General features: G+C 34.8%; 1 pseudogene; it reads left to right on the forward strand.

Moving 5' to 3' along the window:
- Positions 1–414: 414 nt before the first annotated feature.
- LOC140857569 (cellulose synthase-like protein G2) lies at positions 415–24168 on the forward strand (annotated as a pseudogene).
- Positions 24169–26765: the final 2597 nt, after the last annotated feature.

Below are 26765 nucleotides of genomic sequence, written 5' to 3' on the forward strand. Positions count from 1 at the left end.
CATAATGTTGGAAAGGAATGCATTTTCAGAAAGAGAAATAGGATAAAGCGATAATAGATTGAAATGATGCTCTAGTACTAGCTAACGTCAAAATTGTGGGCATTAAAAAAAAAAAGAGGAAGAGATATTGGGATAGAGGAGAAGATAGTAGAATCAACTTTTATAATCATAGAAATAAACTCTCTTATTTTTATTTCTTTATTCGTTTTGTACTATATGACTTAATGTAGAGACTATATAACTCTTTATGTCTCTTACATTAGTAGATAATTACATTTTGAAAGACATAAATGTTATTTTAAAGGACACAAACTACTTTTTAACTCTTCATATCCCTTACATTGATACATGACTACTTTTTAAAGGACACAAACGATATTTGTCTTTATAAATTTTAAGACATTTATGCATAAAGTATAACTAATAATAATCAATTATATGTTGATTAATGCAGCTTTTGTATGAGTCCTTTAAGGAAAATGTGGAGAAGGCAAAAGACAAGTCTAAAATTAGTCAAGTTGTGACCAAAGGAATTGAAGATCAGCTTTCTTGTATTGAGGTAAATTCCACTACGACAATAGCATCATGAACAATGGTGGACATAAATGTTGGCTCTCAGTGTTCTTTTGAACAATAGCTATAAGTAGTGGTATAAGTAAAGTTCCATAAGATCATACACTTCTGTCAAGAGAGAAAGTAGTTATTTGGTTGTTACCTCTTAATTTAGTCTTGAATTATCTAGGTAATCATATCTAAATAATAATTTACTTCTTAAGCTACATTTTAAAAAACTCTCTTGATAGCTTTAATTTTTCAACAATTCCTCTAAAAACATTTAGAAGAGTCTCATTAAAATCTATCAAACCATTAAACAAGTCCAATAGGAATTTAACTACAAGAATTTTTATCTATAGGAGGGTATGGAAATAGAATATATACCATACAAATCTCAATTGCAACACGTAACTTAAAAGAACTTCTTTTCTGGATTATGATATCCATTCTTAATGCTTCAAGTTTTAAAATAATTAGATTTGATGAAAAATACAGTAAATCAACCTAGTAAAGATTAATTTGAGTCATTTGAAAAGACCTACTTATGACTAGAAAAACACATATATGTATATATGTGCGCATAACCTTCAAAATGTATTTGTCTATTGAAGTGCTACGTGTTATCAAGCATCATTTTAGAAGACATTCTATTGGAGGGCATAATATATGATTTTGCTATTGAAAATTTGTATTTTAGAAATATTTTGGTATAAACAAATTTATGAGATCTTAACATTTTAGAAATATATATATGAGCATTTTAAAGATTCTATTTTGATCAGAAAACAAAAATTTAGATTTTGTACTAACGATGGGGAATCAACATTTTATTTCTGAAGGATTGGAATGCTTGAGTATTTTTATTGATGTCAAAAAGGGGGATGTTTTTTATTTATATATAATATCTTAAGTAAATAGAAATAGAAATTGAAATAAAACTAAAATGGGGACATTTAAGCCTTTCTATTCCGTGTCTTCTTGGTTTATTTTCTACTTGCTGAGACATGTGTTCAACTTCCATACCTACTGTCCTCTAAAAACAAATAAAAAAAATTAAAAAAAAACCTATCTACTAGCTGACCAAACCAAATATTCTTATGTAGGGGAAAAAAGGCAGATGATAATGATGATAGTGATGGAAAGCTTGGATAAGGATTAATGATTTCATATGCAATATACTATAAGTAGCATCTACATGCTTATTGAATTTAAGTTTCATAAGTTTTGGGTTATGCAATCAACTTCAAGCCACGTACTTGGTTCTTCCATAAGAAATTGTTTGATGATTTTGAAATTAACATTGCTTTATGTTTTTGAGTTGGAAAATTTATTCAGGTTTAGATGTTATTTTCTAAAGCTCAAATTCATTATGAAATCCAGGGATTCATTTATACAATTCTTTATAACTCTTGAAAACCAGTTAGATTTTATTTCAAGTCTAAAAATTCCTAGAAATCCTAATGTCAAAATATTTTGTTGCATTAGAATTTCGAGAGAAAACACTTCATCAATTTTTTTCAGATACCTTACTATTTTAATATGCTAAACCCTTAGTGAGCTTTTGAAAGTTAGGGTTTCCTATAATTTAATCTTTACTTAAAGCTGACTTTTTATTTAGAGTTGTTCCACATTTTCTAAACATGACTTGTTCTATGGTCCTGTGATACCTTGAATTCATGTATAATTTCCATATTAAATTATGAAATCTGTATTAATCTTCCATTCCATATTCTAGAACTCATATTTGACCTGGGAATATGTTCTCAAGAGAAACAATTTTGCATATATCTAATTTGTTGAAGCTTTCTAATAAACACTCTATTTGATATTTACAAAAATAATTTTAATTAAGTAAATGGATATTCTAATTGAAGAATACAAGAGGACTTTAAGATAATTGGTATATAAGTAGCCTCGCCCAAGTCATCAAGAAGGAACCGCTAGATATGTTGTATATGTGCACCCTTGTTCAAGTCGTATGAATGTATCCAAAAATATAAGTGTCATGACCATTCGCATTAGCAACATGGACAATGAGTAGCTTCATCTGAAATATCAGTTAGGATATAAGTGGCCTTGCTTTCAATGGCAATAAGCATATAAGTTGTCTTATGGTTACAAGAAAATTTTATAAGAAATTATGAAACAATGTGAAACAACAAATTTTTAGGTATCATGTTTTGATCATTTTCTGTCTAAGGGTTTTAATTTCTAAAATATTTATTATTGAATTGATTCAACAAATTATCCAAACTCTTCCAAAACAATCATGTGTTTTCATTCTTGTCACAATGATATTGTTTACATTGGAACCTTTGATTTTAATTCAATGATCCCACATTTAGATTTTTGGTAATAATTTAGTTAATGTGTTATAATGTAGAGTTATGTGTTTATCATGGAAACCTAAATTTCTTGATCAAAGAAGCTTATTTGTCGATATATATAGCTAACTTTTTCTTTCATACAATATTTCAAAGTGATGAGTAAAAGCATTAGTGGATCTCTTTGAAGAGGTAGACTCTATATTTTAATGTTGCCTTTGGATTTTCAGTGGTTAGAGGAATTTGACAATATCTTAGCTTTTGTCCAGGTGCCTGTCTTTTGAATGTTATAATAGTGGTATGTACCAAAGGATGTCAAGTTTGTAAGTGGACAGTTGTCTAACTACTATAGGTTATAATATATCCATAGTTACACATGTTTTGATCATATGGTTTTGTTTGATGATGTTAAATTTCAAGAATACTTTAGTGTTCATTATGCTGGTCATGACTTAGGATTTGATAAAGTGTGAATTTAGAGTCATGGCACCATAATGTATTATTCATATTCCTTGGCCCTGTATAAACACCCAAGATCTATCCAATGCATAGCTGATGTTAGACTAAATATATGCCTGCATGGGTCCTCACATACTCCGCCCATTTAAGCCCTAGTAACTTTGCCAGACTAAGGGTCTAAATCTATTCCAATCTAATCATGGCCTGTGGTCCATCCTAATGGGCCTGTGCTTTAGAGTTTCCTAGTCCACATAGGCCATAGACCAGATACACTCTGATACCATTTTTCACGATATAGAACATTATCCAGATATGCTAGCCAGAAAGTATTATTTAGGCTCCTTATTCCTGTATATATATCCAAGATCTCCCTATTGCATAGTCAATATGGGATTAAATATACATCCATACAAATGCTTACATACTCCTATTTAAGTCCCAGTATCCTCATTAGGCTAAAGATCTAAATCTATTCAAATTTAATCAAAAGCACCATAATTGGGCTGTGGTCAGTCTTATTGGGCCTATGCTATAGTGTCTCTATATAGGCCATGGCTAGTTTACTTTGATATCATTTGTCACAATCTAGGACCTCACCTTAAAACGCTAGCCAGAGGGTATTATTTGGGTTCTTTGATCCTATATATGTATCCAAGATCTCCTTATTGCATAGCAGTTGTGAGACCTTACTCAGTAAGGCTAGTTGGGAGGTATTATTCGGTTTCCTCACCTCTATATAAGTACCTAAGATCTATCTAATACGTAGTCGATGTGGAACTAAATAGATACATACATGGATCCTCACGTACTGCTCTAGTTTAAGCCCTAACATTGTTGTAAGGCTAAGGATCCAAATCCATTCAAATTTAATCACAAGCACCATGATTGGCCCATGGTCAGTCCCAAGGGTCCTATGCTATAGTTCCATAGTCTACATAGGCTATAGGTTGGGTTCATTCTGATACCATATATCACAATCTAGGACATCATTTAAAAAAGCTACTTAGAAGATATTATTTGGCTTCCTTAGTCCTATATAAGTGCCCAACATCTCTCCATTGTATAGTTGATATGGGCTTAAATACACATCAATATAGAGCCTCTCTAGAAGGTATTATTTGGGTTTCTTGGCCTTATATAATTATCCTATATCTATCCAATACATAGTCGATATAGTACTAAATGCATGCCTATACGAGTCCTCACACATTTGTTGCCTGGAAATGGTAGAAAGGCTCACTTCGTACAATTAATTTTAATGTGAGTATAACTCCTCTTTTTGAAGGAACTTTAGGATATTCTTAAATATCAAGTAGATGTAAATGACATTGTCTAATTATCAAGCTAATTTTGGCCCAAATTTTCTCTTTACTATTTATATTCAATATGATTTTTACATTTATAATGGATACAACATCTTCAATTTAAGAGACATACTTTGAATATGGTTGAGAAGAAATCTTGTAATTATATGTTAAATAAAGGCAACACTATTCTATAGCAAAGTTTTTACTCTCAAAAAACAAAATCCTAGTGATGACTTTCTATGAGACCCTAAATTTGATTCTTGATGAAACATCCTCTTGTCCTTTTAATTGTTTATTTAAGATTCAATTAAAGCAAGTTGGAAAAAGAAATGTCTCTATCTTACTTGAACCAGATTTGCATTTCAACAACTTATGCAAAATAACAAATTATCCTAGCTATTTTAGATAAATAATCATTTTTTAATTCTTCCACTACATATGTATATGGGGGCAGGTGGATACGACAGAGCCATAACGAAAAAATGGTAGAAAATGGAGGGTTTACTTGTAGCTTAAAATAAAAGCTGGAGGTTGCAAAGAGGAAATCTGGACATTGGGCATTATTCATAAGGTCTAGAGTGCCCACGAAAATCATATGTTCTGAAGATTCCTTATCTACTGATCAAAACATTCCAAAATTTAAATATCATACCACGCTATCGGACATTAATTTCTTATTATACTATGAAAGTAAGAGTCCTCCAAAACATATGATCATTTTTGTCTCCTTGAAATTTCAAACCATGTAGGTTATATCCAATGACTTGAATTTCCATATTGGGTTGTTCACCTTTGAATTTGATATTGTGCAAACTCCTTATTTGTCCGCCTTATGTTTCTATATCGTATTTATTTGTTGTCCTCTTCACTGAAGAACAAAGGACATCCATAATTAAAAGAAAACTAGAACCCTATTTTATATATTTAAACCTACATCTATTCCAACTGATTAATTTATTGCAGAAACAACAATTAGAAGAAAATATATTCCACATGTCAACTCTAAACATGTCAAGCATACTATTCATGATCAATGATATGATAAGCAAAGTCCAACCTAGGGGAGACTTTCTTTCTTCATTTCTTGACACTCAAATAATACTTCTATGCATTGGCTATTCTTCAAAAACTCACTTTTCTTTCAACTAAAAAAGCACTCTGACAAGTCTAAATAATTTTCATATATAAGAACATTTAAAAGATTATTTAGTATATAATTTTGACCTTTTTTTTTTTTTCTGGACAACAAAATCACCATAGAGTAATTTGCTCTCTCAAATTCTATTTCTCTATATAAAAAGTTCAGAAATTATTTATAAGATCACACTTTATCTATATTCATGAAAAGATGTTTGAAAGATATATAAGCATATAATCTTCAATTTACTAAATGTATTATTTTTGGGGAACAAAAATTATCATAGAGTTGTTTGCTCTCTCCAATCATATTTCTCCACAGTAAAAAAGCTAAAATTATTTATGTGATCCCACCTTCAGATTTCCAACTATCTTTAACAGATTAAAAGGTTATGGTGATTAACCTTGAAACCTTTTCTGTGCTTGAATTGAAGGATGCATTCCAATCACCACCTTAGATTACCACCAATTTTGCATATAGAAGTATTAGTTAAAAATATCCGAAGCATGCAAAAGTTGCCATTTAAATTTTGTGCCAGAAACTTGTGTAAAATAGTATTAACTTTTTTTGAAATCTCCTATTCCTTTGCAATAATAAGCTCCTAAAATGATTGAGAGATTATATAGGCCTAACTTTTCTTATATTTTGAAAGCTAACATAGCATAGGTATTAATAGTTTGGATTCTCGAAAGCTTTAAACAACTTGAGTGTCAACTTTCATATTCATTCATGATCTAAGGCCGTTAGAGGCATTCAAGTCTAGTTTCACAAAAAAATGAACCAATTCCTTTGGCTTTCTCCATCTCAAACATCTTCAAAATTTCTCTTGTATACTTGCTTTGGTTGATAAAGATCCCCTCCTCTATTTTCTTAATTTGAAGTCTAAGGAAGATGGTTAACTGTCCTATCATACTCCTCTCGAACTCCTTTTGTATTAGCTTAGCAAAATCTTGAAACACGATTTCATTAGTGGCACCGAAAATTATGTCATCGACATAAATTTACACAATTAAGAGATTATTTAACTTTCTTTTGATAAACAAGATAGTATCAACATTTGTTCTTTTAAAATCATTTTCAAGCAAAAACTTAATCTTTCATACTAAGCCTAAGGTGCTTGTTTTAAACTATACAAAGCTTTGTTTAATTTGAAAATATTATTTAAAAATTCATATCTTCAAAATCAGAAGATTGTTCGATGTAAACTTTCTCCACAATGTAATTATTTAAAAATATATTTTTAATATCTATTTGAAAAGGTTTGAAATTCATGAAGAATACAAAAGCTAATAATAATCTACTAGCTTCAAAGTCTAGCTACTAGTGCAAAAATTCCATCAAAATCAAGTCTTGCTTCTTTATTACAACCTTATGCAACTAATCTAGCCCTATTTCTAATTACATTATCTTGTTCATCCAATTTATTTTTAAAGATTTATTTTGTGCCAATAATAGGATGATCTCTTGAGCTTTTTTAACTAAGTCCCAAACTTTGTTTCTTTTAAATTGATTTAGTTTTTCTTATATTGTATTAATACCTAGTGTTTATTATACTTTAATTATGTATTTATAAATATGGAATTGCATCCCTTAGTATTTTTAAGCTTTATTAATTATAGTTCATACATGTGTCTCCTATAATTTAAGAAAGCAATTATTCTTTTTGTTTTAAAATTTTGTAAGCTTTAATATATTGTGATATGAAAGGTCATCTTGTTTCTCTCTCTCTCTCTCTCTCTCTCTCTCTATCTATATATATATATATATATATATATATATATATATATATATATATATATATATATGTACTGGATATAGAAATCTAGTGAAGTGCAAATTTGTACCATTTGTGTTATTCTATCTAAATTTAGTGGTGGATCCTGCTCTCCCTTTGGTTACTTGTTTCTTCTCTATTACTATCTCTTTCTCATCTTTTGATTAGTCCCTGCTATTTTTGGTGTCAGCATTAGAACATCAGATTATGCTATCCTCTCTTCTTCAAGAAGACATCTCCATCTTGAAATCATGATCTGAGACAACAAAAAGCATGATGAACTTCATTCATATTATGAAGAGTTATTACATCAATATGAAGAACTCTTGGCTAGAATAGTAGGATGGGTTGGTGAATGTTTAAAAGTAGCAATTGATCAGCTTAAAGATCTAAATAATCAGTTCAAAGAAAAGGAAACAAATTTGAGATCGCTTTGGACAGCTTCAAGCCATGCTATCACAAATCATGGCTTTTAGAACTCCTAGATACAAGCAATCACTATCATCTGAAGTTGTTCGTTCCTCGCAACCATAAGACTAGTTTAAAGGAAAGGGGCCGCTTAAGCATATTTATGAAGTTAGAAGTTCACCTCAAAGGCCTCTCAGTATGGTGACACCTTGTACTTCTACTTCTCCTCCTAAGACTCTTGCATCCTGTCCTGCAAATCTTTAAACATGAATGAATTCAAGAAGTATGCCAATAAATTTATCATGATAATCAATCATGTGGAGGCATTCAAGTCCAATAAAATATTTACAAGGTTAATTGTGAAGATTATACTTTAATTCTTAAATGTTTTGACTAGAACGGAAGAGCCATATTAGACATGGCCTTGCTTTCTCTTCACTTAAGGTTCTGAAGTTCCCTACTTGCAATGAGTGTATATATTTTTATCGGCTATGATTATCATACACTTTTTTATTTCAGCCAAAATTTTCTAGAAGAAAATATGACAAGAGTTTAATGAACAGAATCATATGGGGCCACAATATATGAAGATGTTCAATGAGAGGAGTAAGAAGAAAAGATTGAGGGAAACACAATGAAAGACATTTATAGGCCAACTGATGCTGGAGCACCTAGGGGCATGTGCTGCTGCACGTGTTGTAGATCCTGACCGCACAGGTCATGGTTCCCAGCTGCATAGGTCGCTAGTTCTAGATGTACGAGACTAGAAACCCAACATGAGTTTTGTTGTGTTAGGAAAATTTGATGTTACATAATTCTAGGGTGTTTTGATTTTTTTGAACTTTTTTTTGAGAATATTTAATATTTTTAGGAATGCTAATATAGTTAGGATTCTATAAGTTAGTATATGCTTTGAAATACTATACTGGAAAGCTGATGAAAAGTCATATTATACTACTTATAAATATCCCCATTGAGGCTCCTCTTGTAATCATATTAGAGATACTTGATATAATGATTAGTGGAGATTCTATTACAGAAATCATTCATCCATTATTTTCTCTTTATTGTTTCTCTCCTTATGTTTGGTGGATATTCGGGGTTTGCAAGTGAGCATGTAAGAGCTGTATCCTTAGAGTGGCCTGGCCAAGGTAGTGTTTTCGGCCTTCAAAGAGAGTGATCCATTCTTGCCCTTGACAATATCATAGTGATGAAGATGATTGGATACACCATAACATCTTCCATACTAAGTGCGCCTCGCATAGCAAGGTACACAATGTCATCATAGATGGAGGTGGCTGAGAGAACGTCATTGCAATTTTGATGGTCGATAAGTTAGAATTGCCTACTGAAGATCATCCTTATGCCTTCAAGTTATAGTGGCTGAGGAAAGACAATGAAGCAAAGATGTCAAAGCATTGTTTGGTCCAAGTCCTCATTGGAAAATGATATTAAGGCGAGGTGTAGTGAAATGTTATTCTTATTGGCAGTATGATTGCAAAGCTATTCACGACGGCTTCAAGAATTCTTGTATCTTTATGAAGAATGGCATGAAGATCATCCTAGTACCCTTGAAGATGGAGCATCCTCCCAAGCGCCCATTGGAGATCAATGCCTTCACCTCCATGTCTAAACTCCTCAAAGCATGTAAGGAGTCTACTACTGCATGCAAGGTTTTGAAAACTAGTATCGGTTGCCGTTCCGATCGGCCGATGGCACAGTCCGATATGGTTTCATTCTGGATTGAACTGGCGCAAACCAACAGAGGAAGGATCAGAGGAGAAAAAGAGAAAGGAAAAGAGAGGAAGAAAAAGAGAGAGAAAAAGAAAGAGGGAGGGAGGGTCGTCGGAAAGGCCGTCGGAAGGCCTCCAGCTAGCCGCCGTGCCCGTCGGACGGCGTAAACACCACCTGCGGCTCTACGACGTGAAATAGGGGCGATCGCCCCTGTTTCATGGGTTTTTTTTAAAAAGCTTGATAACAGTGAAGCCGGCAATGGATTTACCAGCTTCCATTATTGTCTTCACTGTTTCTGACTTTTTTTAAAAAAGTTTGAAATAGTGAAGCTGGCAAATCGAGTGCCAACTTCACTATTTTTAAATTTTTTTTAAAAAAATCCTAAAACAATGAAGCCGGCAAACCAAGTGTCGGCTTCACTGTTCGTCTTTTCCTTTTAAAAATGACCGACGCCCACCACTTCCGTGCCTCCACCCACACTGCTTCTGCTGTCCGATGGCCATGGTGGCCATTTAGAGACCTCCGACGGCCTCTCTGCCATCCCGTCCTCCCATCTCCGGTGGTCTCCCCCCCTCTCTCTCTCTTTCGATCATTGTGGCAGCCCCATCGGAAGAATCGAGTCACGGCGGCTTTCGCTACCCTTGGGTGGCCGCAGAGGGCCACCACCGGCTTCTGCACAGGGCCATCGGCCTCTCCCTCTCCTTCTCTCTCTCCCTCTCTGTTTCTCTCTCTTTCTTCTCTGGCATCGGTGTGTGCCGTTTTCTCCGCCAAAACCATCTTGGTTCCCCGTCAGTCCAGTTTGGGACAGTTTTGAGAACCATGATTGCATGTATCCTGATCATGATAGAAGAGAGCAAGGAGCCCATGAATCATCCTAAGGAAATCAAACTGCTTGAAGCATTTGTTGATGTTGTGCCTGATGATATCCCAACCAAACTGCCTCCTACACAGACATCCAACACTACATCAACTTTGTACCTAGTGCTATCATCCCCAATAAAGCTGCTTACCATATGAGTCCCAAAGAGCATGCAGAACATTAGCATCAAGTGAAAGAGCTCATAGGGAAAAAGCTAGTCCAAGAAACCATCAGTCCTTATGCCATACCAGTGTTGCTAGTATCTAAGAAAGATGGATCATAGTGTATGGTATCGATAGTCATGCTATTAAAAAAGGATCACCATCATTCTTTGAAGTGGTTATCACCAGATTTTCAACTACGCTTAAGTGATGAATGTGGAAGACTGCCCTCATGACCAGAAATGGTCTATACAAGTGGGCAATCATGCTGTTTTGTCTCTCCAATGCTCCAAGTACCTTCATGCATCTCAAGAATCAAGTCTTCAGGCCATTCATTGGGAGTTCTCTCATTGTGTATTTTGATGCTATCCTTTTTATAGCAAGGAGAAGGAAGAGCACATGACACATCTCTAACATATCTTTCAGGCTTTAAGAGAGCAAAAATTGTTTGCCAACTTCGATTACTCACCGACAACTTAGTATTCCTCGGATTTGTTATGTCAAGTTGAGATATTGAAGTGGATCCTAGCAAAGCCAATGCCACCACTAGCTGACCCATATCCTAGAAATTGGATGAGGTGAGAAAATTTCATGTCTGAGCTTCCTTTTATTAACAACTAATCAAGAATTTTAGTTCTATTGCTGCACCAATGACTAAGCACATGAAGGGGGATCTATTTTGGTGGATCAACAAAGCACAATGGAGCATTGAAGAATTGAAGAAGATTTCTAAAGCATCAGCACCTTCCAAACTTTGACCTAGTCTTCAAAGTTGATTGCAATATTTCTAGTTTCTATATTGGTGCCATCCTCAACCAAGAAGGCCATCCGATTGCTTTCTGCAGTGAAAAATTGAACAATGCCAAGCTCAAGTACTCAATGTATGACAAAGAATTCTGCATATTTGTGTGCTATCATACACACTTTGGATCATGGGAGTCATTAACTTTTGCGTTAATGGTTTATTCTCTGCTTCGACGATGAGGCACTCAAGCATATGAATTCCTAACACAAACCTGGCTGCCAATATGCCATTTGGAATGAGTTCCTTTAAACATTTTCTTAGCTTCTCAAGCATAAATTGGGCACCCAAAGTCGAGTAGTGATTGCTTTGAGTCGATGACATGCACTCTTTTCCACTATGTAGCTAAGAGTTGCTAGATTTGAAGTTATCAAGGAATTGTATAAGAAAGATCCAGATTTTGGAAAGATTTGGAAGCTTAGTGCTGAAGTTTCATATTGGCAATTTCATCATCAAAAGGAATTTCTTTTCAAGGGTAACCAGCTATATGTATCTTAATGCTTGTTGCAACAAGCAATTCTTTTTGAAGCCCAAGATAATGGACTTGTTGGACATTTTGGATGAGATAAGATAATGGTGCATATCAAGAAAAAATTATATTGTTCAAGGATGGAAAAACATGTTGTTGGAATGAGTAGAGCAGCGGAAGCCAATGTATTCAAAAAATCTGATCAAGTTGCTTGACTTACGAGCCTTCTTGGATCGTTCTTTCCTTTTTATGCTTCCAAATCCTCCATGACTCTGGTAGCCCTCTTCATATCTGAAATGCAATATGCGAGAGGAGAAGACGCTCATGTTGGATCTGGAAGCATAAAAAGGGAAGAATGATCCAAGAAGGCTCATAAGTCAAGCAACTTGGTCAGGTTTTTTTGGATACATTGGTTTCCACTGCTCTATTCGGTCCAACTTTTTCGTCTACAGTATAGAGTAATATTTTGATTAAATTTATTTCGTGAATCTAAAAAATTTTAATGGTTTAAATTAGGATGTGCAATAAAAGTATGATGATTTAGATTATTTTGAGCTGTCAGCAATATTGATTCTTTAATTAAAAATTTATGATAGATGATATGATTTGATATTCCTCATAAATGAAATTCATTGATAATGAAAAGAATAATGGTTTTAATTCTAGATTATTTTGGATGTTGCTATGTGATTTTCACAAGTAGGTCTCCTATCTATCATGCCAAGAAAATTTTTAGCATCTTGAGTTTAGGGCTAGTTGACTATTGGTTCTTGATTTTGGATCTTGAATATTTTGGCATAGATTTCTTCTCTTAGAATTGAAGCTTATATTTCTCTATCTATTAAAAGGAATGTGAGATTATTTATCGATCGTATATTTTATACTCATATGTTAGAATATGTTTATGATCATGTGATGGATGGATTAATTAAGAGCAGTTGATGTTTGGACAAAAAAATTGATATTTTTATCGACAATGAAGATATTGATTTCAATTACAAGAAACGAGTGGTTTTGATTTGGATCAACTTTTGGTGGTATTGACCTTTCCCTTATGAAATGATTTGATATTAGAATATCAAAATGTTCAAAAAAGAGATTTGAACTATAAATTCCAGATAAAAAATTTCAAGGATGAAATTTATTTATTTTTGATGGGGGGGAGAATATAATACCCAGCCCCGAGCTAGGCCACCCTTTTCTCCCTCTTTTCCTCTTGATTGCCGGTGATTTAGATTCACTACAGCCATTAGAAATCATAGCCAATCTTCATCAGAGTCAAGATAAATCACTTGAATCATCTTACTCTTAATCTCTTATAGTTCCTAAAGCTTGGATTTAAGCCAATTATTGGCCATCACAAATAAAATATAATAAGAGATTCAATTTGATCATTCATCAAGTAAATAAACTAATATTGGTTTAAAACATCTAAATCCAAAATCAAACATCAAAATCCATGTTTCAAAATTTATAAAAATAATTGACAACAAGTCTATAGTCATCCAATAATTTTCAAGCTTGCTAGCATAGAGCCCCAAGTTTAGATTGTCCATCATTTCTAATCTTATTCATTTATAAAAGAAAAAAGATAAATAAAGAGGCATGAGCTATACCAGCTGAGTAAGTAAACCTTATACTATTTTATCAAATCAAGCATAAGTTTATACATGCACCAATAAATCTTTTAAAGAAGATGATTATAATTGCAAGATAAAACTTTCATATAATAGTACATCATAAATCAATCATACTCTTGCATATGCATAAATCATGCAGTTTATATAAATATGGTTTCCAATGCATAACATAAACAAATTTATAAATCATGATAACTTTATAAATAAAGTCATAAATCATCTATCATTTTGCCATATCATAATTCTTAATAATTTTGTCTGACTAAATGCTATGGCTAGTATTATACCCATGATAGGGCCGTACTAACAAAATATCAACTACTATTATCCATTCGTAAGGTCATGTACCAACTACTATTATCCACTAGTAGAATCATATACCAACTACTATTACCATTGGCAAGATCGTATGCCAACAACTATTATCCATTGACAAGGTCATATAGATGCTAGGTATGGATGTCGATCTTTCCTATTTTTAAGGATCATACATAGCTATCTGAGAGCTTTTTACTATATTTCTTAGAATAAGTATTCTTAAATCATATTTTATTGAATCATATTTTTTAAATTATGCATAAATAGGATCTTGAATAATTTTATAGAGTCATGATCCATAAATCATCTTTGATAGTAAAACAATCATGAAATCATTTTTTTCATAACAAAATATAAATTCCATACATATGGAGTTCATATTTCATAAATAAGTCATTCATATTAAAATATTCATAGAATCACTATTTTATGATAAATCATGAGTTTCATAATATATGTTTAATCCTTATTTTATGAAAATATAGAATAATTTATTTTTTGATAAAATAATTGATAATTCAAAAGTGAGTCAGAAGTATTAGGGTTACTTATCTCTTCAGTCTTAATCCTTCAAACTTTGCTAGATGAATTTATCAAACCTATTTAATATACTAAAAATATAATAAATTCTTATTCGATAAATTCAATCATAAAGAAAGAAGGCTGTAGATTGGATAGTTGGTCCAATAGGCTACATAGGCACCAGGGCAATTAAGGGCTTCCTAGGTGAGGATCAACATGAATCTATGAGACAAGGAGATGGGACTCAATACTAGGGTTCAAGGTCTTCTTAAAGAGAGTGGAGAGAGTCTTCATATCCCTTAAAAAGAAAAAATCATGATTGAGATCATCAGGGATTGTGCTAGGGTGACTCAACGGGGGTTCATAGTAACTAAGATTCTATAAATATCTAACGGGAGCCGGGCTGAAATTCAACATACTGCATGGATATCAAACCAAGATTCTGAGTCTCCTTTCTAAGAGAATTTGTTGGTTTATAGTAGGAGAGCATGACAATAGACACTGAGGTCCATAGATCAAATAGAGATCGAAAGAGAGAGGGTAGAGAGAGACATAAGAGAGGAGAGAGAGACACAAGGGAGAGACAACTTCTCACTCTTTTTCTTTTCTTTTCTTTTCTTCTCTTCTTCTTCTTCTTTCTTCTTCATTTCTTTGGCCAAATAGGGGAGGAAGGGGGCATGTGGCTCATGGCCGAAAGTCTGGTAATGGGTGGTGGCAGTAGGTGGCCGATGGCAGGCAGTAGTAGACAGTTGCTGATGATGATTGGCCAGCCAAAATCAAAGGAAAAAGGGACCAGATAAAACATGGAATAGAAATTTTCAATGTTCTTTGGCCATTGGCTAGTCGTCGGCAGCCATGGACTCATTGCAGAGGCTCATAGGGAGGCTGGATGACTCGACTGCTAGTCTGGCATCAAGGGACGACTGTGTTGATGGCTAGAAAAAGAAGAAAAGAAGGCTAAAATTAGATGATGAATAGGGATTCTTCTTTTCGGTGGGTTTTCCAATGACGTTGATAGTGCACAAGTTCATGGGAAGAAGGGGAATAGAGAGAGGTGGGATCGGAGCTTATCTTGGCTCTAATGGCATCTCTGGCCCTAATATCTAGTGGACACAAGTATAGGAAACAACAAACTCAAAAGGGAAGAAGAGAGAGGAAGAAAGGGTGACGATTGTCAGTGATATGAGGCTTCAAGGGTGGATTTGGGGTCATTTATATAGAGTGGAGGCCAGGGTTCCCTAACCTTTGACAGAGTTCGAGGAGAAGTCCTTCTCCATGTCAAAGAGGTGCTCTGCACTAATTTGAAAGAAAGAGGCCTAGGTCATTATTTTCTTTTCCCCTTAAAAGGGTTTCATCCTCAAAATTTAACATATTTTTATTATCTAAATAAATAGGATTGCTTAATCTTCATCTAATACTCCATCATATTTCCATTGTATAATTCTAATCTAGATCAATTCTTCCATATTGTTCATTTGCCTAACCCCATGAATTATAATCCTAAACTTATGTTCTACTCATGATCAAATCTATTGCTCTGATACCACAAAATGTCATGCCCCAAATTCGAGACAAAATGTCATGCCCCAAATCATAATCAGCTAAAATTCATTAGAAACAAAATATAATAAGAGGTTCAATTTGATCATTCATCAGGTAAACAAACCAAGATTGATTTAGAGCATCAAAATATAAAATCAAATACTAAAATCTATATCTCAAAATTCATAAAAATAATTGACAATAAGTCCATAATCATCCAATAATTTCTAAGCTTGCTAGCGTAAACCCCTAGGCTTGGATTATCCATCGTTTCTAATCTTATTCCTGTATAAAAGAAAATGATAAATGAAGAGATAAGAGCTACACCAGCTTAATAAATAAATCTTATACTATCTTACTAGATCAAGCATAATTTTATATATGCACCAATAAATCTTTTAAAGAAGATGATTATCATTAGAAGATAAAATTTTTATAACAATAGTATATCATAAATCAATCATACTCTTGTATGTGAATAAATCATGCAATTTACATAAACATGGTTTCTATTGCATAGTATAAATAAATTCATAAATTATGTTGATTTTATAGATAAAGTCATAAATTATTTATCATTTTTTCATATCATAATTTTTAATAATTCTCTCAGACTAAATACTAAGGTTATTATTATACCCATGATAGGGTCGTAATCGATAAAATACCAACTATTATTTTTCATTGGCAGGGTTATGTACAACTACTATTACTTACTGCTAGGATCATATGCCAGCTATTATTATCTATTGGCTTGGTCGTATGCCAGCAACTATTATCCATTAGCAGGGCTGTATGATTGCTAGCTTCGGATGTCAATTTTCTTTAATTTTAGAGATCATACATAGCTATCTGAGAGTCTTTTATCATATTTTTTAAAATAAGTATTATTAAATTATACTCATTTTTGTTAGCTACAATAGTAGGAGACATTGACATCCCCTCAGAAATTTTCGCTCCAATAACATTGGTCTTATTGAATCATATTTTCTTAAATCGTACATAAATATGACACTGAATAATTTTATAGATTACATGATTCAATGATACTGAATAATTTTATAGAGTGCATGATTCATAAATAATCTTTAATAATAAGACAATCATGGAATCATTCATTTCATAACAATGCACAAACTTCATAAATATAGAGTTCATATTTTATAAATAAATCATTTATATTAAAACATTCATAGAATCACTATTTTATGATAAATTATGAGCTTTATAATACATATGCTCGATGCTTATTTTATGAAAATATAGAATGATTCTTTTTATGATAAAATAATCGATAATTAAAAAGCGAGTAAGAAGATTTGGAGACTCGACGTTACTTACCTCTTCTGCCTTTGCCCTTCAAACTTTGTTAGACAAATTTATCGAATCTATTTAAAATATTAAAATTATAATTAATTTTTTTGATAAATTCAATTGTAAGGAAAGAAGACTACAGATTGGACAATCGGTTTAATAGGTTACCTAGGCACCTGTGCAATTTAGGGCTTTCTAGTCAAGGGTCAACATGAATCTATGAGATAATGAGAGCGGATTTGATACTAGGATTCATAGGTCTTCTTAGAAAGAAAAGTGGAGCAAGTCTTTATATCCCTTAAAAGAAGAAATCATGATCGAGATCATTAGAGGTGATATCAGGGTGACTTAATAGAGGTTAATAGTGACCAAGATTCTATGCATACCTGGCAAGGGTCGGGCTGGGATTCGACATACTACATAGATATCAAAGTAATTTCAAGTCTCCTTTCTAAGAGAATTTCTTGGTTCATAGTAGGGGAGCACGATAATAGAGGGGTCCATAGATCGATAGAGAGAGAAGGAGAAAGGGTAAAGAGAAACATAAGAGAGGAGAGTGAGAAACAATAGAGAGAGAGGAGAGAGATAACTTTCCTCTCTCTCTCTCTCTCTCTTCTTTTTCTTTTCTTCTCTTCTCTTCTTCTTTTCCTTCCTTTCTTTGGCCGAACAAAAGAGGAAGGGGGCTGGTGTCTCATGGTTGGAAGTCAAGCAATGGGTGGCACCGGCAGGTCGCCGACAATTGGCAGTGGTGGATGGTTGCTGATGATGATTGGCCGGCTAGAATCAATGAAAAAGGGATTGGATAAAATATGAAATAGGAGATTTTGATGTTCTTTGGTCATTGGCTGCTTGCTAGTGGCTATGGACTTGTTATGGAGGCTTATAGGGAGGTTGGACGACTCGACCACTAGTCCAGCATCAAGAGACAGCGATGTTGGTGGCTGAAAAAAGAGGAAAAGAAAGCCAAAAAAAAAGGATGAATAGGTATTCTTCTATTCGGTGGTTTTTCCGACGACATTGATGGCCGGCGATAGTGCATGGGGTTATAGCAAGAAAGTGAATAGAGAGAGAAGGTGGGATCAGGGCTTACCTTAGCTTCGATGGTATCTTCAGCCCCAAACTTTAGCAGACAAGTATTGGAAATAATGAACTTAAGAGGGAAGAAGAGAGGAAGAAGGGTGACGACGGTTGGTGATGTGAGGCTTGAAGGGGTGGTTTGGGTTCCTTTAGATAGAGTGGAGGCTTGGGTTCCCTAGCCTCCAATAGAGTCCAAGGAGGAGGAGAAGTCCTCATTCTTCATGTCAAAGAGGGACTCTGTCCCAATTGGAAAGAAAGAGGCCCATGTCATCACAATTGTTGCCCAAAATCTTTATGAAAAATCTGATTATAGTTCTACTATTTTCTTCCATGATTTATCCTCGATTTCTAGCACCATTCATTGCCATTAATCCTCAGACCGGGGATCCTTGATTGCACTATTGTGTTGCATCCTTGGCCACCATCATCCCCATGAAGGACCTCTATTTTGGAGAATTGGGTAATTCAAAGTGATTCCCTTGTTCTGCCAAAGAAGACATGAAGAAGAAAGAAAAGAAAAAAAGAAGAGAAGAAAAGAAAAAATGAGAGAGAGAGGTTCTCTTCTTCCCTCTCTCCCTTCTCTCTTAGCTTGCATCCCACTTTCTCTCTAGAAAGTTTCACTCTCTCTAGTTTCTCTCTAAAATTTTTTCTCTTTAGATTATCTCTCTCTTCAAGATTTTTCTCTCTAAGATTGATCTAGTAAAAGGTTTACTTTCACTGATTTTGATCCGATTCTAGTGAAAAGGATCCTCATCCGTAGTTGCTAGATAGCATGCCAGCACCGATCTTGGTCAGAGTAGTTTGTTCTAGATTCGATTATTCATGATTTTATTGAACTATATGTACACTAGTTCAATAATGATTTTATTAAATCATCTTGATTGGATCAATTGGGATATCGAATAGTATTGCTTGATCAATCTTGTTTCACCCTCTTAATTTCTCTCCCTTCTGACATTCTCTCTACTTAATCTATGAACCCAGTGAACGATCCCAAACCCTATTGTTTTAAATCTGAGTTGATTCTAATAAGAGATTTTGAACTGCTTTGTTAGTTGGGCAATATATCCACACTATTCAAGCTTATATCGAGCATTGCAAGATCTGATTCTTATTGATCTCTATTAAATTATTATATTTTAAGTGATTCTAATAAGATGAAGCTACTTGATAAAATTGATCTCTAATTGCCAATTACTGTACTGACCTCCACTTTGACTTTTGTTGGGCACTAATAGATTTGATCATCATTAATCTCTATTGAACCATTTATTTTCTATTCAAATAATAATCAAATGAAATTTTTTTGATTGGACCGATTGTGATGTTGGACATTATTGCTTCGCCATCTTGTGAAGATATTGAAATTTAGGATTTGTCTTAAATATTCATGTTAAATTTTAATGAAAGAATATATTTTGAATAATAGGTTTAGAAGAATTCTCTAAGGATTGATCAAATCTATCTGTTCATTATTTTTGTAATGATAAGTAATGAACCATCTTTTCAAGATATTTTATAGTTTATTTTGAAAGTAAATAATTATTCTTTGAATTATGTATGATTTATGAAATTCTATTTAAATAGAGAGTGATTTGTAAATTTGAGATTTTTTGAAATATTATAATTTATTAATTTATTATGGAATATGTATACGTTGATTGGAATTATGACATATAATATATATATATATATATATTACTTTGCAAAAGTATTTTTGTTTATGCATTAGATTTTAACTCTCAGTATAACTATGTATAGTGGATCCTACCAATGGAGATTATTCATCTATATTTAGTGGACCTACCAATGGGTGTTATTCATTGGTGGTCAATGGATCTACCAATGAGGGTTATGCATCGCTAATCAATGGAGCCTACCAATGGGGGTTATGCAGTTGGTATTCAGTGGACCCTACTAATAGGGGTTACACATTGACACTTTGATTATTATTAAGTTCTAGCCCCACTATGGGTATGAGTATGGTTATAGTCAAAGGCTGTCGAGTTATATGTGATTTATTTCAAATCAAATTTATAATTATGTATGTATATGAATATTTAAAAGAATTTAATTTACATTAATTAGCATAGAATATATTTTTATATTTATTCATGATATTTACTTTTGAATATCATATTTTATGATAATATCTGAAATATATAGTTGAGATATTCGTTACTTACTAGACTAACTATCAAGCTCATTACCTATCCTTTTTTCTTTGATTCAGATTCTTAATTGCAGAAGTGTGTACTTGGGAGTAAGTTTAGCAGCAAGAGTCGATAGTATCAACCGAGTTTATATATAGATTTATTATTATATTTTATATATTTTATTATTATATTTTATTTGAGATTTAACTGATGTAAGATTCTTTGAATATCATTAGAATTTGATGATTTTAGTTAGTTAAATTTTAGACTTAATTTATTATTAATTCTACTATAATATATTGATATTGTATTTAAAATGTTTTGCATACTTGTTAAGATAGTTTTTCATGAGTATGTAGCAGTTGCGATGACCCCTAAATTTATAATCTCAGATCAGAGGCATGACAAACTGAAGGACCTAACAAAAACAAAAGTCATTGTTTTCCTTTCAAATAATAAAGAATTTCCAAACTACAGTCTCATGCTCATGATCTGCATACATTTCTGAATACTATCTAGTTCGCATAGTCACAGGCACAAAAGGTGATCAGATTTCCATCAACAAATTTAAGTGTGTTCTCTAGAAAAGGTTAAGCAACTTCAAACCACAAAATCAAATGTTCTCTTTAAAAGTTTTTGCATTGAAAATCATACAATTTCTGAAAAAGTGTGGCCCAAATCTACAAAAGTAAAAAATGAAACAGATCTTATTAGATCATTAGGCCAATCATCCCTTTCATAATTTATTCACATATGAAACTAGAGATATATTAGAAATTTCTTCAGGCATGCAGTAATGTGACCTTAGTTTGGCTGTAAAATTATAATTAAGATGAGCATTATTAGTTTTGCTAATTTTAAAGAACAATGAATAAATCTTAATTTATTGTCTCTTTCTTTTTCTTTTCTTCTTTTTTTGGAGGAAATGAGCTGGAGCCAGATTCAATTTATCACATAATTGATTTTGAGTTAATAGATTACTCTCACTTTCCTTCAAAAAAAGAAAAAACAGTAACTTAACTTTTAATTTTGTCTTCATCTAGTTAATTATAATTATTTCCACATACCAGCATTTTATTGTTCTGAAAAGTTTGGGTCCCTTGAGATAATATCTGCATAAAAGGTGTGATAGGTCATGTTTTAAGTGTCAAAGGTTGATTAATGTTATTGGTTTATTTTTTATTAGCATCATATTATGATGATATGCTAATATGTTGTCCTATTAATCCTTTTCCCTTTTTGCTCAAATTTTAGTTTTGTTAGTTTACTCCAAATTCACCATCCATGTAATAGGAAAACTAATCACTTTCCTATTAAGCAACTGACTCAGGGAATCTAAGAACATTTTGGCTTTCACTTAGATAATCAAAGGTGACCAAGAAATGAGTAACTTCTTTGAGAAACAAGCAGAGATACCTTTATTAGTCTATGTCTCCCGTGAGAAAAGAAAGAACTGTCCTCACCACTTCAAGGCTGGTGCACTGAATGTCCTTGTGAGCTTTCTTCCTCACCTCTTTGTATTCTTTCTCTTATAGTCTGATGAGAACAATAAGGGTCGTCATTATCTTCCCTACAGCTTCGCATCTCAAGCATAATAAGCAATTCTCCTATAATATTGGTACTAGATTGTGACATGTATGCCAACAACCCGGCATCTGCACGACAGGCAATGTGCTTCCACCTTGATCCCCATTTATCCCCTTCATTAGCTTTTGTTCAATTCCCCCAGAGTTTCTACAACATTAGCAAGAATGACATATTGTGCTGAATTGAGGACGATTTTCAAGGTACATATCCAACCAAGAAGAATGTTCCGCTTGTGCTATGTTAAAGGATTTTGATAACAACAAGGAGAGTGAGTTTCCTTGCAGATTCTATGGAAGGGATGTGATGGGCTCAAGGGACCAATGCTCTCTGGGACAGGCTTCTACATCAAACGAAATGCATTGTATGGTGCCAAACCAGGCCAAAAGTCAACAGAGAAGGTGATGTTAGACATTTTGATAGAAAGAAGCCTGGATGACCATTGATCATTACATGTTCCCATTACTCTGTACTAAAGATCAGATGTTATTTTGGCAGGGTTCACCTCGACAGAGATAGCAGAACTCAAACAAGGTTTTGGTTCCTCCAATGAGTTTATCGCATCGTTTCTTAATAATAGAAGAAATGACCTTGACACCGGAGCCACGACATACACATGCTCACAAGAAGCCACGCTTCTAGCTTCTTGTACATATGAGGCTGGCACTCAATGGGGTGAACAGGCAAGCCTCTTGCAAATGATATGTAAAGATGCTCTTAATGACTTCATAGCTATCTGATTGCATATCTCTTTCCCCAGATAGGATTCTTGTATGGTTCAGTAGTTGAGGACTACTTCACAGGCTTTCATTTGCACTGTCGAGGTTGGAACTCAGCCTACTATATGCCTCCAAGGCTTGCATTTCTTGGCAGCGTTCCCACTACCTTCAATGACACTCTGATTCAGACAAGGAGATGGATGTCTGGGTTGCTCGAAGTGGGATTCTCAAGATTTTGCCCTCTCACATTTGGTATTTCAAGTGCAAATTGTATGCTTCAGAACATGTGCTATGCCTGGCAGGCATTCCTGCCCTTGACCTCATTATCTTTGTTGTGCTATGGCATCATCCCCCAGTTGTGCTTCTTGAATGGCATCTCCTTGTTTCCTGAGGTAAAAAAAAAAATATCTCCACTATCCAAGTTGTATTTGGCACTTCTCTTTAACCACTCAAGCTTCTGTTCTAGGTTTCCAGCCCATGGTTTGCTGTCTTCGTGGCTGTACATGTATCTTCCTTATCTCAACATCTAAGGGAGGTGTTTCACTCCAAAGGATCTGTAAGGACATGGTGGAATGAGCAGAGATTTTGGATGATAATTTCTGTAACAGCCTATCTCTTTGCATGTTTAAATGTAATCATGAAGCTTATTGGCATTAAGGGAATCAACTTCGATCTTACGAACAAAGCAGTGAGGGAGAAGCAAATCCAAAGATATGAAAATGGGATTTTTGATTTTGAAGGAACGTCCCTATCACTCATCCCACTAACAACCCTCAGCATCCTAAATGTGGCTACATTGATTGGAGGGGGATGTCGGGTGATCATGCAGAAAAGCCTCCATGATTTTTTCGGACAGCTCTACATTTCGTGTTTTATACTGGTCATCAGCTATCCAGTGCTTGAAGGGATCATAATAAGAAGAGACAAGGGTAGAGTTCCAACCTTCATCATTTTGTGGTCTATTATGTTAACTATGATCCTTCTGCTTTTGTTTGGGTGACAGTCTCTAACGTTGGCATGTATTTTCTATTTGTTTCTGTTCACTAAATAAGCGCCTACAGCATACTCTTCATAGGTTTTTATACCCTGATGTATTTTTGTAGCTGTTTGTATGCATTTAGAGCTATGACAATCTCTCTCTATCAGTCTTATCTCTCTCTATCGGTCTTATCTCGGAACCGATCCCCATTTGTAAGCGGAGAGGTGTATACAACATTCCAGTCTTGCAAAATAATCGATTCTTGTAAATAATTGATTCTTGTGGTAAAAGGGAAGGGTTAGATCAGCTAGCAATGATTAAAAAGAGTATATTCTGTTATGATGGTATCAGAGATGCCTCGAATTTATATTCGGAATATAGATTTCGGGAGTGACTGAGCCATGCATATGCTGAGAAGAGCTATCTATGCTGATATGAGCTATCTTGATATGAGCTTAGCTATCCTGAGCTATGTGCTGAGAAGAGTTATTTATGCTAATATGAGCTGAACTATTCTGAGCTATGTACTAAAAAGAGCTATTTATGCTGATATGAGTTGAGCTATCATGAGTTATGTACTGAGCTGAGCTATCCTTCTATACTTAGCCATCTTCATATCATGGTAATCATCCACACCATGTAGAAAAGGTCAAAAATAATAAATACCCCCAGATGGAAAGCATGCGAAGGCTAAGATCTCCCATACTCTCAGCTCCTGATTGACAACCCATGCAATTAAGAGGTGAGATCTTCATGTACTATAAGGTAACACCATTCATTCAATTTAAGAAGGCCAATTGGTCATGCACGATCTCTGAGGATATTCAAATTCTTCACTAAATATATTGTTAGTAACAGCTTCCTCACTCCATAGGAGTGATTAAGGGTTAGATTATCTCACCCACAATGACATGTGTAGCAATCCTGTAATCTCGAGATCGTATGATCATACAGTTGTGTGAACAGCTGTTCGACAGTCTTCTATATAAACAACTAAAGCTCCGAGAATCAAGATAAGCCAATTAATCTCTCTCAAAGAATTCATTGGTATTCGTATTATTTTTTTGAATCTAACTTAAGCATCGAAGGATCCTCTTCGGAATAAAAATCTCCGATTTGGACTTATTTTGGCAGGTCACTCCAGTGTTAGCATCCTTGCACGAGGTTCAGCCATCTTCTCTCTGATCTCGACCGAATCGAGCAGTAACAGGTAGAGGAAGGGCATACTTTTGCATCATGCCACCAAAGAAAACTACCACCAGATAATCGGGATGATCTACCACCTCTCGAACTGTTATCGACGTCGGAGAAAATCATGTACTGACATCACAACAACCGGCCCCTCCACATGGAGGAGGGCTCAGGTCTATTTTTCGGGAAGCCAAGTGAGCATGCGATGGAGACATGCAAAATTTCTTTATGGCATTCTAACAATGCTTTTTCCAAAAATGGAGGAGCTTGTTCTGGTAGCGATTCCCCCGCATCGCCATCACCACCAGAACCGCCACCTCAGCCAGCCATGGAGATAAGCATGGTCAGCTCAATGCTCCGATTCGGTGAATATATGCCAAACCATTGCGATCTAAATAATACGGCAGAACAACAATGTGTGGTGGAAGACATATCTTGCTCCACATCCATGTCAACCCCGATCTTTATGGTGCAATACTTGCCACCTACTTGCAATGAAGGCAAGAAAGTCTATAAGACGAGGAAGGGGATATGAAAATTTTTCGATCCTCGAATTATTTAATTTTTTATATATATTTTTAATATCGTTAAGCAAATTCAAATAGGGAAGGAGATTATGATGCCCAAATAAAAGTGAGATAATAAATTTTTTTAATTTTTTAATTTTAAAATTAAATTTTTAAAAAAAACAAAAAAAAAAAAATTACAATATCTAGAATTAAACAGACTGAAATCCAACAAAAGAGGATACTCCTTTGAGTTTCTGTAACTCAAAACTCTTCTAATAAAAATTTTAAATTATTATTTAATATTTATTTTTATTTTTACTGACAGAGCTATAGGACCGTGAGCATCCGGGCTAAGAATCACATCCGAACCAAAGAAAAGGAAAAAGGGAAAAAACAAAAACAAAGAAGAAGAGGAGAGCTCGAAGCCTCTCGACAGAGCTCGGCGTGCAATAATGCTCATCCCATCACTTAATATGATAAAAAAAAGAGAAAAGAAATAGAGAAGTAGGAAAGATAGGAAAAGAAGAAAGAGGGGAGAAAGCGGCGGCCGCAAGCCATCACGCGTCCGGTCGACCTCTCTCGCGGCAACCTCAGGCCTCTTCGGCCCGTGCCAAGGCCAGCACCGGCGGCCTCACGACTCCCCCATGCGTCTACACGCGCTCGACCGGCCCCGAGGCCCATCGACGAGGAAGCAGGAGGAAGGGGAGGTCGCGGGGCTCCCCCGTGCATTCCCCTGCGCTCCGGTGCATCCAGGCCCCCTGCGTGGCCGGTGTCCATCACGACGGCCCCTGTGGCTGCCTCTGCACGGCCAGCTCCCTTTGGCCGATGATGCAATCTCTCCGAGCTCCAACCTCGAGTTCCTCCCCACGTGAGCCAAGGTCCCCCGATCCGTGGCCCTAGGGTCTTCTCCGCGTGCACCTGACTTTCAATGGCACCAAGCTCGTCGGATCCGAGCTCCCGAGGTGCTTCCCCGCTCGTGCCTCCTATCGATGTCGAGCTCATTGGATCCGTGCTCCTCCACTTTTTACCTCATCATCAACGGTGCCAAGAGGCTCAACCCAAGATGGGCCCGATGTCTGCATCACCTCCGCTCAGATGGCCGCATTCTTCAAGGCCGACCGTATCCCCATCACTCGCATCCGACCTTCCCCTATAGACGGATCTGGGGTGGAGGCACCTCCTACCCCAACGTGGATAGCTCCGAGATCTCCATCCAGGCTCTCA

This window comes from Elaeis guineensis, chromosome 4 (assembly GCF_000442705.2).
Source record: "Elaeis guineensis isolate ETL-2024a chromosome 4, EG11, whole genome shotgun sequence".
In the NCBI taxonomy this organism is placed as follows: Eukaryota; Viridiplantae; Streptophyta; class Magnoliopsida; order Arecales; family Arecaceae; genus Elaeis; species Elaeis guineensis.